We start from the raw sequence: 15218 nt of genomic DNA, 5'->3' as shown, positions 1-15218 counted from the left end.
TTGTAGACTGACAATGATACACCCACCTCCTGGAGAGTCTCCTTCACTTGTCTGGATGTTGTGAATGTTTTTTCTCTACCATAGAGAGGATCCTGCAATCATCCGCAACTGTTGTCTTCCGTGGACGTCCATGCCTTTATATGTTGCTGAGCTCACCAGTGCATTCTTCTTTCCTCAAAATGTACCAAACTGTTGATTTGGCCACTCCTAATGTTGCTGCTATCTCTTTGATGGATTTGTTTCGTTTTTGAAGCCTTACAATGGCCTGTTTCCCTTGCATGGACAGTTCCTTTAAATGCATGATGTAGGTTCACAGCAATAGATTCCAAATGCAAATTTCACACTTAGAATCAACTCCAGACCTTTTCCCTGCTGAATTGATGAAGAAATAACGAAGGAGTAGCCCACTCCTGGCCATGAAACAGCTTTTGATTCAATTGTCCAATTACTTTCAGTCTGTCAGGAATGGACTAGCCAGCAATGGTGGGACTCACCTGCCTTTTGATCTGCAGTACCAGGGCTGGCCAGCGGGTGCTCCCAGCAATCAGAGACTCAACTTTGCAGCCAGCTAACACCTGGAACTGATTATGCTGGGGTATTTAAGGGATGGCCAGACTTGCAGACTCTGCCTTGGTGTTGTGTTCTCTTGGGCCCTGTATCCTGTTCCTGCTCTCTGTTCCTGTCTGATTCTCTGCTGACCCTGCTCTGATCCCTGGCTTGTCTGACCATCCCTCTGCCTGACCTTCTGTACTACGCTACTTGCTACCTGTTCTGATCCCTGGCTTGTGACCCTGACCATCCCTCCGCCTTACCCTCTGTACTACGCTGCTTGCTACCTGCTGAACCTGTCCTGTGACCCCGACCCATCTCCGCTTGCTCCCCCTGTACCTACCTGCCCTATTGATATTGACCCGGCCTGCCTGACGACGCTTGCTTGTATGTACTGTTATCTGTGGGTGGTTGGTTTGGTTTGGTTTGGTTTCACTGTATTATGTTTTAGTATTGCACTGCGTTTATGTTTGTATTGTTAGTGTTAATAAATTATATTGTTTATAACATATCTGAGGTCTGCGTTTCCCTGCGTCAGTCACACACCTCTGGTCACACCTGGGAGCCCTGACACAGTCCCTTTAAAAAGGGGGATGGCTACTCTTAAAAGCTGTAATTCCTTAACTCTTCCTCCAATTTGGATGTATATACCCTCAAATGAATCCTAAGAGTGTGCACTTTCAGCCTATAGCCATTATATAACTATAGCTTAAATATGTTTTGGTAAATACCTGAAAAAACTAGAATTGTGCCTGTGTCCAAATATATATGGACCTAACTGTATGCCGTTAGAAATTTGAGAAAAACTTTCCTTCCGATTCCTTCAAATTTTTTTATCACTATGGTTGAACACAAACAATCAGAAAAATCTAACAAAAGTTCTTAAATTAAAGGTTTGAACAAAATTCTAATTGTGTATAGCCAGCTGTACTCTTAATAACATCCTTGGTCTCACCTACTATCTTCTTTATACAGTAGTATCCCTTACCCCTAATAATGTTCCAGGACTCACCTCCAATCCACTTTATAGTATCCCTTACTCCTGATAATGCCCCAAGACTCACCTCCAATCCACTTTATAGCCACTTTATGTTACCCTCTCTCTTGATAATGTCCCTGGACTCACCTTCTATCCTTTTATATTATCCTTTACACCTGACAATGTCCCTGAACTCACCTCTTATTCTCTTCATGTTACTCCCTACCCTGATAATGTCCCTGTTCTCACCTCTTATTCTCTTCATGTTACCCCCTACCCTGATAATGTCCCTGTTCTCACCTCTTATTCTCTTCATGTTACTCCCTACCCTGATAATGTCCCTGAACTCACCTCTTATTCTCTTCATGTTACCCCCTACCCTGATAATGTCCCTGTTCTCACCTCTTATTCTCTTCATGTTACTCCCTACCCTGATAATGTTCCTGAACTCACCTCTTATTCTCTTCATGTTACTCCCTACCCTGATAATGTCCCTGTTCTCACCTCTTATTCTCTTCATGTTACCCCCTACCCTGATAATGTCCCTGTTCTCACCTCTTATTCTCTTCATGTTACTCCCTACCCTGATAATGTCCCTGAACTCACCTCTTATTCTCTTTATGTTATCCGTTACCCCTGATAATGTCCCTGTTCTCACCTCTTATTCTCTTCATGTTACCCCCTACCCTGATAATGTCCCTGAACTCACCTCTTATTCTCTTTATGTTACCCCCTACCCTGATAATGTCCCTGTTCTCACCTCTTATTCTCTTCATGTTACCCCCTACCCTGATAATGTCCCTGAACTCACCTCTTATTCTCTTTATGTTATCCGTTACCCCTGATAATGTCCCAGGATTCACCTCCAATCCACTTTATATCCACTTTATGTTATCACTTTCTCTGATAATGTCCCAAGACTCACCTTCTATACCATTTGTATTCGATCAGCACAGCAGCCTATTGACTGGAACATTGATCACTGTATTCTGACAGCAGAGGAGTTCCCCTTGTAGGTATACAATGACACACCAAGTAGAATTCCGCTCTCCACCTCGCTTGTATGGGTGGAGAAATCTGCTCAGTTTTTTCAATCAGCTTCAAATCGCCAGACATCACCAGAAGATGATGTGATCTGCCACTATGTGTGGACTCGGCGTGTCAGTATAGTTCCCCCTATACATTTGCTACTTCAAGCTGCTGATTAGATATGGGATAATGGAGCTGCATGTTAATATTATTTGCATAAAGAGTTATAGCTTCCCTAATATGTCAGATCATGCAAACGGTGCTAAACGGGGTTCCCATAGAAGCCACCTACCCTCACCAACAAATCAATAATTTACCCCTTTAAGAACAAACGTCATTAGTTCACGATAGGCAACTCCTCTTGGAAATATCTCACGTTCGGCTGATTAGTATCAAATGGAGTCAGACACCATCCTGAGTGTTAAGGACTCGGCATTCAAAAAACGAGAAAGGCATTTTCCCCCACTTTACAGGCGGAATAATTATCCGCTTTGTTTCTATATTGTGTGGGTTTTTTTTCCCCCGGCATACGAAAATCCTTCTACTTATCTCAAGGCTACTTAGAAAAACAATGGCAGCCGCCGTTGCCTGTAACTTGTGCGAGCACCTGATTCCAATTATTTTTTTTTTCAATTGCTAATTACTATTCATGCTGTCGAATGGGGCCGTGCCAGGTGCCAAAAAAAAAAAAAAAATCTAGTGTTCTATTGAGCCCATATAAAGGTATACAAATAAGAATGCATGAGTACCATGGGCAGAAGGAAGTCTGTGTAGCGGCGGTATTTGCTTTATCTAAAAGGAGAAGGCCGCGATGTGAAATGGTGTAATTCGGATCCGGCGAGCGACGCTCGTCCCTCCCTCTCACCGTGCACTCCTCCGTAAGTGCCTAAGCTCCCCGCTTATCAGTCACTCAAACTGACTCGGCTGTCACTAGTGCACAAAGAGCCATCGTGCCGCAGCCAAAGACACCGGTAGTTTTCTCTTCAGAACGAAGCGAACACATTTTGACTGCTCGTCATTCAATTTGGCGGAGATGCATCCATAAAGGAAAAAACATCCTGAAGACATTAACGGAATGTGTTGTAGTTGTATCGGGGTTAAGCCTGATTAGCAGCCCCCCCTCACACACACACACAAACCGTTCCGTGTCGGGATTTATACCATGTTCTGAACGTCATGCAGAAAGCCTGTTATCGTCATCGTCACAGTACAAGGCATTGCTGAGACTTGAACTGACATCCATCAGACCTTCACTGGAAATTCAACAGTTCTGGCTGCATTTCAGGCAAAAATGTAGAAATTTCTAGTAAAAAAGCTTTATGAATAGGTAGCTATCTTGAGTCCGTGTTCCGCATTTGTCTCATTGGAAAAATAAGTTACGCTTGAAAAAGTTATAGGCCTGGGTCAGCAAGTTCTGCTTCTGTGCTCTACAAAGAAGCCATTACACATAGTGCAGTTCCACCCAGCATCATCTTTTTCCCATCCATGCAGAAACTGACGCATCTTGCAATTGTAAAACAGAAATTTTACACACGCAAAACCCAGTAGAGCTGGAAGAGGAAACTGAACTGTCTGAGATCAGAACTCTGCAACTACTGACATCCTGACACGCACACAATAATTTTTGTAAGGGGTTGAACCCAAACAGTGGACCAAGTCAGAGTAAAATCCAATGTCTAGGCCAGGGGTAGGCCACCTGTGGCTCTCTAGCTGTTGTGGAACTACATTTCCCATGAGACATTGCAACATTACAAAACTGACAGTTACAGCTATGACTTGCAGAGGCATGATGGAACTTGTAGTCCTGCAACAGCTGGAGAGCCACAGGTTGCCTACCCCTGGTCTAGCCTGATCAACTGAGAAAGACAGGCAACTGACAGGCAACCTGCACACCATTACCTTAATCTACATTCCTTACAGCAGCAATCCATCCCTGAGGAAGAGGGAGTTCTGAGCCCCCAAAACGCAGTTAATTTATCACCTCACCTCTTCAATTTTTACTGGACTAATATTGGACAGTACACAGAACATGGAAATGCAATTATTTCAGTAACTATAAACTGCTAAATACCTTTTCTCACCAGACGTTAGCGAAATCTTGTGACTTCTATCAGTGTTCAGCAGAGAACTGGTTAAAGCATGTAGGAGGAGTATTCATTCTGCTCTAGGAGGATGCAGGACACCTGACCTCACCAAACTGAGCATGTGCAGAGTGACTCCACACAATATGTCTTATCAGGAGATAAGGGGGGACACTAGAAGGGGAGGATCAGAGAAGTCAGGATCAAGCAGTGTTTTTACACAATGCAGAGGATTAACCCCTTAGGTTCCACAGTGAGTATAACAAGCATACTTTACTGCATATACAGACTGATTTACTGTTGTGGGTTTAGTAACACTTTAAAACTAAACAGGGGATTTAATCTCCCACCACTGAGTGATTATTAACAAATACAAAGGGTTCATTCGTATAGTGGCACCATGTTAAGGACTGGTTTACACTTGTGGTATGGGGAGTGGTAAAACCCTGCAGTTGAGCTGAGATTTTACCACACCTCAACTACTCCCCCTGTTGCTGCAGAGGCAGTGACCAGGGGCGTACACATGCAGGAATTATAACCCGTCACAGTCAGCGGGTGGTAGTGAATGGGGCAGGGCTACAACTGTACTGCAACTAGGGCAGCTAATAAAGGGGGTACCACCGGGCCTCCTGTAGGGTGCCCGGCCGGCAGCTTCAGACTTCATTTGGAAGTTACTATGTATAGTCAGTGTATATAATATACTGTTCCCCACCAGAGTCCCAGGCAATCATTCTCCCTGCTGGGATGAGAGGGGCCCCATCTGGTCACCTCTGGAGACTGCAGCCGGGAGTCCATAGATTGCGGCCATGAGGGACGTTTTTCTTTTTTGGGTGGACTTGTACACTATCCTGTGATGAAAGCCAATAAGCCTCCACTGCTGGTCTGGCAGAGTGATTGGACTTGCCTTGCACACTGCCTGACTCCTCCAGCAAGGAAGTGCTGATGGAATCATGCAGAGGAAGAGCACCGGCAGGCTGGAGGCAGCTGGCTAGAACGGATCAGTGTGCAGGTCCACTCACCAGCCCAGCACTGGAGACACAGAGGGATCGCCAGCCCTGAGCCTCTGGCAGAGGACACAGGACAGGTAGAGTGTCTCATGACATGACAGCACACTGCACACACATTTCTCCAGGCCTGTTTTTAATTCTATAGCAGGGAGCAGCCAAATGTGATCATTATTATCATCATGATGACAGTCACACTCACACAGTACACTGCTTTGAACCCCAGTACCTGTACGGTGTGATTATCATGATGATATAATGATAGGGATCATTGAAGGAAGGAAATGTAAGCTGGCCATAGATGGTTCAAATTTTGGCCAGTTCAGCAGGGACCAGCCGAGATTTGAACCATGTATGGGCTGGCTGATTGTACCCAAGTCAATTGTTGAATGGCTTGTGTACAACCAGCCTGCTGGATTTTACATGCGATTATTGCTAGCAGCTAGTATAGCCACTAGCAGTAATCAATGTGTTCTCCATGCAGGGATGGTTCCCCCACTGAGGCAAACACAATAGCTCCACGGGATGGATTCCCCCATCATATTGTGTTGATGGGGGAATCGAGCGATATTCTTTCCTGCAACCTGTGATTGCATCGCATCATCTATGGCCTGCCTTAGAACCCCTATCACACAGGATGGACTCCACTTTACTCAGCAGGGAATCTGTCCGCTGAATCCCCCACTAATCAGAGCAGACAGATGTCATATCCATGTCTGATCAATTTATTCCACTTGGCCTTCAGAAGATTTTACTCCCTTCATGAACAGACCATTTTTTGCTATTTAGCACTGCACTACTTTAACTGGCAATTAAGCGATCATGCAACACTGTGCACAAACACAATTTATATAATTTTTTCACACAAATAGAGCTTTATTTTGGTGGTATTTGATCACTGCTGGCTTTTTTTTTTTTTTTTCTGATACAAACGGAAAAAAAAAACCCAACATTTTTTACATTCTGATATAAAACATATCCAATAAAAAAAGTTAAAAATTATATTTCTTGATAAATTTTGGCCAAAATGTATTCTGCTACTTGTCTGGTAAGAAAAATCCCAATAAGTGTAGGTTGATTGGTTTGTGTGAAAGTTCTAGCATCTGAAAACTATGGCACATTTACTGGAATTTGTATTTATTTTTACACTCGTAACGGCGGCGATCAGTGGCTTATAATGTGACTGTGATAGTGCAGTGGGCAATCTGACACTAAATGAAACTTTGTGGGAACTAATTGCCACTGACATCACCAGTGACACTAATATAGTGATCGGTGATAATACTATACACTGACAGTACTAATGACACAGAGTAGGAAGGGGTTCACATCTGGGGCAATCAAAGGGTTGAGTGCCTAGGAAGTGTTAATGTTTGTAATATGTGCTGATTTTACTAATGGATCTTGTAGTTTTTTTCCCTGCTTGGCAGGGGATGAAAAAACAAGATTGCTTGTCACTATACAGAGCTCTGTAATGTTTACCATCGTAAGTTATATGATGGGCAAGCAGGTAGACACAGACAGAGCATGCTCTGCTCTATGAGCGGTTGGGTGTAAATGGACTTCGCTGGTCATTTACACACGACTGCCCTCCAATTCAACAGAGGATGACGGATCCCCTTTCCATTTTTTTAGCTGACCGGATCACATTGGAGGTAAGCCGGTGTAAACAGACACAAGTCCACTCTGCCACTCCACAGAGGTGAATGGAGGGTTCACCAGAAAAACTGACAGGCTGACCCAATCAGGCCGATCGTGTGAAAGGGGCCTCAGCTGCGCATTTTTACCGCCCCCCAAATTCTCCCCCATATACTGCAAAGCATTGGAAGGGGAATAGTATATACCATGGCCCTGATGATTTTTGTGCAGCTAAAATCATCACGGCTGTTCTCTTCACCCACAGCCCGCTCCTGTTTTTCTGGGCTGTCCTGCTGTAAGCGGCTGAGTTGGCAGCATACAGAGTAGGGGGAGGAACATCCGTTTCTCCCTCCCTTATGTAAATAATGAAGCCGGAAACTACAAGGATTATGTCACTTCTGGTGTTAATCCTGTGGTTATCTGGCTGGTACTGGCCAGGAAAGCAGCCAGTCAAACCTGTGTATGATCAGTTGCCTTAGAGGGCAGGGAGGGGTTAGGGGTCTAATAGACCCCAGATCTCTCCATAAAGAAGACCTGTCATTGTCCCATCTATCACAAGGAATGTTTTTCATCACCTGTGATAGCAATAAAGTTGAACAAAAAAAAACCCAGAAAAAAGCAATAATTCTAGCACCAGACCTCCTGCCTAACTGTAAACTGGTAACCTGTAAAGGCTTTAAAGTGTCACCTATGGACAATTGTACCGCACTTTGTCGCCATTTACCAGATGTGCACAATTTTTCATTTTGACTGGTTTGGTATCCATTTACTCAATACAACATCATATGCTGTACTATTGCTGGGAAGACTACAAATGCTAAAAGATATAATATTTGAAACCAACACATTGCCAAAAAAAAAAAAATTCTGCTACTCAAGGGGATTTAGGGAGAAAAAGGCCTGGGGGCTTAGGTGGTTAAAAAAAGCACTTTGCCATTCCCCTCTTCCTCCCCGTGGAAATTTTTATGTACTTACTTTGCTGGCTTATCCACAATTAACATACATGCCCAGCAATTCCAACATTGTTCTAACTGGCTACTCCATTGACACTTGCCAGGTCTTGCGTTGCCACCTTCTTTTCTCTTTTGCAGCCAACACCTGATGATACACTGCTATATATCCCTGCTCCCACAGTCCAGTCTCCTGGGATATGTGATGGGGTTACATCCCAGGAGACTACAGGAGCAGGGAAATGTCATCTTTGTTTAGGGAAGAAAACCACAAAAAAGAATGACTTCACAGCTAAGAAGTGATTTAAAGTGATTGTAAAGCTTTTTTTTTTTTTTTTTTAAACTAAGCCTGGGTTCACACTTCTGAGATGCAGCACAACGCAGGTGATTCCCACAGGAACCACACCGCATTCCTGTGCAAATCACATGCAAATTCTGTGCGGTGCAATTTGAGCCATACTTTTTGAATAGCTCAGATCACACCACATGTACACCAAAATAGTGCAGGACCCTTTTTTTTGTCTGCACTAGAATCGGCTCGCATGGGTATTCACACCTATGTGATCCGATTCTGCATATCACACAGAGTTTTGCGAACCAATTTCGAGGTGTTGTTAACTTAACATACACACCCGCAGCGGTTCGCACGAATGGGGTGGGAACAGAAACCGGTGCGAATTCCACATTTCATCAGTGTGAACCCAAGCTAAAGCAACAAACATATCATATTTACCTGTTCTGTGTAACGGTTTTGCACAAAGCAGCCCCGTTGGGTGGGAGGGGTTGGGGTCAGGGGCGGGGCTTGCTCCTCTCCCCCCCCCCCCCCCGTCAGGTAGGCTGTACGAGACCCCATGACTTCTAACAGCAGCCCTGCCCGCTGGTTGAGGCGAGGTTGTCCAGTATTTAGATACAATGCTCAAGCCTGTCAAATGCTCTTTGATGAGTGATCTGAACGTGGATTGCGCTTTAAAGAGGAAAGCAAGTGTAAACGAGCCCCTATGTGGTTTAACCTTTAAACTACACTGCTCAAAAAAATGAAGGGAACACTTTGAAAACACATCAGATCTCAATGGGAAAAAATCTCATGCTGGATATCTATACTGATGTGGACTGGATAATGTGTTAGGAACGTAAGGATGCCCCATCGTTTGATGGAAATGAAAATTATCAACTTACAAATTCAAAGACACCCCAAAAATCAAACTAAAATAATGATGCAGCAGGCTAGTCCATTTTGCTGAAATTTCATTGCATCTCAAAATGGTACTCAGTAGTTTGTATGGCCCCCACGTGCTTGTATGCATACCTGACAATGTCGGGGCATGCTCCTAATGAGACGACGGATGGTATCCTGGGGTATTTCTTCCCAGATCTGGACCAGGGCATCACTGAGCTCCTGGAGAGTCTGAGGTGCAACCTGGCAGCGTCGGATGGACCAAAACATGATATCCCAGAGGTGTTCGATTGGATTTAGGTCAGGCGAGTGTGGGGGCCATTCAATTGTATCAATTCCTTCATCCTCCAGGAACTACCTGCATACTCTCGTCACATGAGGCCGGGCATTGTCGTGCACCAGGAGCAACCCAAGACCCACTGCACCAGCGTAGGGTCTGACAATGGGTCCAAGTATTTCATCCCGATACCTAATGGCAGTCAGGGTGTCATTGTCTACCCTCTAGAGGTCTGTGCGTCTCTCCATGGATATGCCTCCCCAGACCATCACTGACCCACCAAAATGCTGAACGATGTTACAGGCAGCATAATGTTCTCCATGGCTTCTCCAGACCCTTCACGTCTGTCACATGTGCTCAAGGTGAATCTGCTCTCATCTGTGAAAAGCACAGGGCGCCTGTGGCGGACCTACCAAGTCTGGTGTTCAATGGCAAATGCCAATCAAGCTCTATGGTGCCGGGCAGTGAGCACAGGGCCCACTAGAGGACGTCAGGCCCTCAGGCCACCCTCATGAAGTCGGTTCCTGATGGTTTGGTCAGAGATATTCACACCAGTGGCCTTCTGGAGGTCATTTTGTAGGACTCATCCTGTTCCTCCTTGAACAAAGGAACAAATACCAGTCCTGTTGATGGAATAAGGACCTTCTATGGCCCTATCTAGCTCTCCTATAGTAACTGCCTGTCTCCTGGAATCTCCTCCATGCTCTTAAGACTGTGCTGGGAGACACAGCAAACCTTCTGACAATGGCATGTATTGATGTGCCATCCTGGAGGAGTTGGACTGCCTGTGCAACCTCTGTAGGGTCCAGGTATCGTCTCATGTTATCAGTAGTGACACTGACCCTAGCCAAATGCAAAACTAGTGAAAAACAGAAAGATGAGTAGGGAAAAAAATGTCAGTGGCCTCCACCTGTAAAACCATTCCTGTTTTGGGGGTTTTCTCATTGTTGCCTTATAGTGCACCTGTTGTTAATTTCATTAACACCAAAGCAGCTGAAACTGATTAACAACCCCCTCTGTTACGTAACTGACCAGATCAATATCCCAGGAGTTTAATTGACTTGATGCTATACTCTGATTAAAAAGTGTTCCTTTAATTTTTTTAACAGTGTATATGTAAACTTAATCACTAAAATCACAGAATTCAAGTCATTTAAAAAATGTTTTTTGATGTTTTTTAAATCTTCAGCTTTTATTTAAATAATACTTGGCAAGCCATGAAGGTCTCCGTTCCCATCTCAGTGCTGTGGATCTCTTGCAGCCTCTTTGCAACTTCAGATCTACAGGCAGCCTGGTGATGACTGCACAACTTTTCTCAAGCTGGGTTTCCCGATGGTGACAACATAGACCATGCCTGCATCATGTATTGTGAAGTGGCCACTTGTAGTCTCCATCAGAAGTCAGTGTGACAATGAAGAGGAAACAGGAAGAGAGCTTGTCACCATGCAACAGAATTGTCTGAACAAGGACCTTCATGACACGAGCATCAGGGATAATTTTAACGAAGGCTGCATATTTTAAGGCAAGATTCACACTTCAGCTTTGGGGTAACAAAATGGGCGGTAACACACGTACTATTAATTTTGAAAGGCACAGCGATGCAAAGCACCTGTGTTGTAGTGTGCCAGAACATACAGTAGTGCAACGCATTGTGTGCTGCATTACAAAAAAGGGTCAAGTGCAATTTTAGGTACACAAATGTGTGTTGGCAGCCCATTAATTATGAATGGACCACTTTAACACCATCCATGGTCCCACACGACATAACATGTTAAACGCACTGCAAAGAAATAAATGGACCCTAAAAGACTGAAAATTATTTTTGGAATAACAGCATGCTAATGGACACATTAAATTTTATGGATTAGGTTTAGGTCTACTATGCCGTTTTTATTATAATCAATAGAAATGCACATTGACGTGTTAACACGTGCTGTTGGTGCTATCAATGCGTGTTAAAACACACCATGTATTGAATGTCAACATGCATACTGATGCTCGTCATAATGCGTTTGTGTGTGTCATGATGCTTCGATATGCATTATGATGCATGCTAACGCACATCTTAACGCATGCATTGAGGTGCATTTTGATGTGCTTCTATTTACTTCAATGGAAAACGTATCAAGCAAAAATGGAAAGGCATGGTTTGTTGCAATGTGTCAAACACACACACAAAGGATCGGTGACAATGTTCTGTCAGTCATCTACACCCAAGTACTAAAGACCCATGGCTCCTTACTACATACTTTCTTTGCAGTTTGCCCAACATGACACAAAATAGTGATTGGGTCTTCAGATCCTCAGAGATTTGGGTCTTTATACAAAAGTTACAGAATTACAAGAGAAAAGTGATGTTATAAAAAGGCATGGAGCTGGAAGTCAGACAATAAACAGACACTTGAGCTTCCTGTGAAGTGACAAATGACGCAGTTATTAAGTGTTCTTTAAAATGTCGTTATTAAGCCGGTCAAATGTTTTCAAGATGTCGCATCATTCCTGCGGCTGGATGTCGAGGAACCACCCTAGAAGGAAGTGGGCCTCGGGGTGGCACACAAGGGGTTAAGTCCACTGAGAACAATTTCCGCCCGTCTCTCTCCCACCCCAGCGCCTTTTGTTGTTTGATCGGAAGGGTTCCCAGGCATTTATCTGACTTACAGTGGAGGGCGGAGCCCCACTGATAACTGATAGCACATCAGCTGCGGCTCTGTGAGAAACAATTGTTCCCGATGGCTCCGCCGGCATTCTCAGTTGTTTGGGAAAAGGTTGCAGAGTCATGGGAAAGCGGCTGGGACAGGGGCTGGAGGGGGGGGCGGGCCTCTGGACGCAGCCTGTCCCTGTGTTTACAAGATGCAGGAAAACAGCTGCTACTGACAGTGTCAGCTGGGATGGAGCTCCGTCTTTTACCAGTTTTCTGGGTGTGTCTGGGCCTCATTCACTCCTGAAGGCCCTCTCCCCATTCATCCAACTGCCTTTCTTACTGTACTCTGGAAGCTTACTGGATGGCTACAAAAACATTTATTTTTACAGGGCTACCCCACCAAAAAAAAATAAAAAAAATATATATATATATATTTTGGAGTTTGGTGGAAGCTTGAGTTAAGCCAGCCATAGGTGGCCTCTGCTGAACTGGCCAAATTTTGACCCATGCATGGACAGGGAGGTTGTACAGAAATCAATCTAACGATCGACTTCTGTACAACTGCCCTGTCGGATTTCCCCCGCTTGATCAGCGCTGCAGGCTATAGTGTATTCTGATGGCTCAGAAATCTCCCTACTGTCAGAATACAATAGCTCAGCGGACAGGATTCCCCCCATCCATATGGAGTGTGTGGATGGGGAAATTGAGTATTATATTGGACCCCATGGGCTGCCTTAGAAACAGAAGAGTGATGGCAGAAAAGATCATGTGCCCTATTAAGTCTGCCAAGCGTGTTTGTATTAAACCACTAAAGCTGGTCATATGCCTTACAATCTTATTGAACAATTTTCTAGATAAACCAGCAAATGAGTAGAAAGTGAGTATCTACCTGGCTAGATTCAAAATTGAGAGTATGGTTTAGGATGAGCTTCTGCTGCACAGTTTTGGTAGATCTAAGCCTGATCATGGACTATACAATTTGATTGTGCAATCTCCTTTACATTTACCAGCAGCTCTGTTGTATAAAACGACCTATAGATGGATTGCAATTCGTCCAGTTCATCAGGGGCCATCGAAATTTTGATCCATTTATGGACACTGTGGTTGTACAGGAGTTGATCTACTTCTGTAGAAACACGCTGCTGGAAAATTTCCTCTTAATCAGTGCTGCAGGCTACATTCAACAGTGCTGATTAGTGTATTCTGATACTGGGGAAGTCACAAGACTTTGACCACATGTTCACAATTGACCACCTTGAGCAGGCTCTGGGGAAAATGAATGCACTTGCAAAGTGCACAGTTTATTAGTGTTTACTAAATCAACCCCATTCTCTCTTACCAGTTCACATATTCCCGTCATATCTGATTGAGAACAATCCGCACACACAAACGAAAAAAAATATATATAAAAAAAATGTGTTCCAATATTTTGCTCCTTTCAAGTGTCAAATAAAAAAAATGGATCATAGGAGTATATTTTTGAATTGCTCCCTTGCAGCATTCCCTCCTGCTAATGTTCTTACTATACAATGACAATGCTCAGGGAGAGAAAAAAAAAAAAAAAAAAGTTAATGAAGGAACCTGGCAGGGGCTGCACAGAGCCCCCTTTGTCTGCTCCTTGTAGAACATAATCATTCAACGTCAATGTTCCATGAGGTGAATTATACCACTTCCTGGACAATAAATTTCAGGCTGTTTATTTGAAACTCGGGGTTTGTCTGAGCCGTGGACTGATAGATGGGGTCTGCCAAGGTGAGCGTCCGGCACAACAAGGGCCCGCACTGTTTCTGCAGCTTGTTTCTTTTTTTCATGGATTCCGAAGAAAAAAATAAAAACGGTCAGACCCAGGTCTCTGAAACTCTCCTTCGATTCTGTTCTTGTTGGCAGACCAACCGCCAAGAGTGTCCTAATTATGCTGTCCTGATGCACTAAGTTTTTGGGATTCATCATTCGTTTGTGACCAAGCTACAGTAAATATGAGCAGGATTTACTTATAAGTATTAATGATTTACAGGAAGCATGAATTCTAATCACAGGTCCACTTTAAAGTGATTTTTTTTTCCAATTAATGAATATGTCATATTTACCTGCACTGTTTAATGGTTTTGCACAGAGCAGCCCCGATCCTCCTTTTCTGGGGTCCTCCGCTGGCGCTCCTGACTGCTCCTGCATCAGTTAGTGCCTTCATAGGAAGCCGCATCCTATGGGGCACTCGTGCGGGCTCCGTCCCAAGCCCTGCTACCTGCGTCCATAGACACAGACAGTGGGTCTCAGCCCTGCCCCCATCATAGAATTTGACCAATAGCAGTGGGAACCCTTGGCTCCTGCTGCTATCAATCTGCCCATTGAGGAGGGAGAGAGTGGAAAGCCGCTGCTCTCAAGCACAGTGCTGGATCAAGACTGTGCTCAGGTAAGTATGGGAGGGGGAAGGGGGGGATCTTGAACACAGAAGGTTTTTAACCTTAATACAGAGAATGCATAAAAAGAAAAAAAAAAAAAAAAACCTTAAAGAGGTTCTAAAGTCTCAAGGTTTTTTAACTTTATTCATTCTATACATGAAGGAAAAAACCTTGTGTGTAGCAGCTCCTCCCTCCCCCCAACACTTACCTGAGCCCCCTCTTGATCCAGCGATGTCCACGAAAGCATTGGTTCTCCAGGTACTCTTACTCCTGATTGGCTGAGGCAGCAGCGGTAGTCATTGGCTCCCATTGCTGTCATTTACAGCCAGTGAGCCAATCAGGAGAGGGAGAGTGCTGGGCTGCTTGGATGTCCCCATATCAAGTTGTTTGGTACGTGGGCACACGACAGGAGGGAGGGGCCAGGAGCACCGACGGGGGACCCGAGAAGAGGAGGATCGGGGCTGCTCTGTGCAAAACCAATGCACAGAGCAGGTAAG

General features: G+C 44.4%; 1 protein-coding gene across 5 annotated transcripts in view; it reads right to left on the bottom strand.

Moving 5' to 3' along the window:
• The window catches only part of SOX5 (SRY-box transcription factor 5), a 288812-nt gene that overhangs the window by 109425 nt on the left and 164169 nt on the right, over positions 1-15218 (bottom strand). The gene's annotated exons all lie outside the window — the stretch shown is intronic.

The sequence above is a fragment of the Staurois parvus genome, unplaced genomic scaffold (genome assembly GCF_062004578.1).
Source record: "Staurois parvus isolate SC_StPar_1 unplaced genomic scaffold, SC_StPar_1.0 ptg000628l, whole genome shotgun sequence".
Classification (NCBI taxonomy): Eukaryota; Metazoa; Chordata; class Amphibia; order Anura; family Ranidae; genus Staurois; species Staurois parvus.
This window is presented reverse-complemented; position numbering and strand designations above follow the sequence as displayed.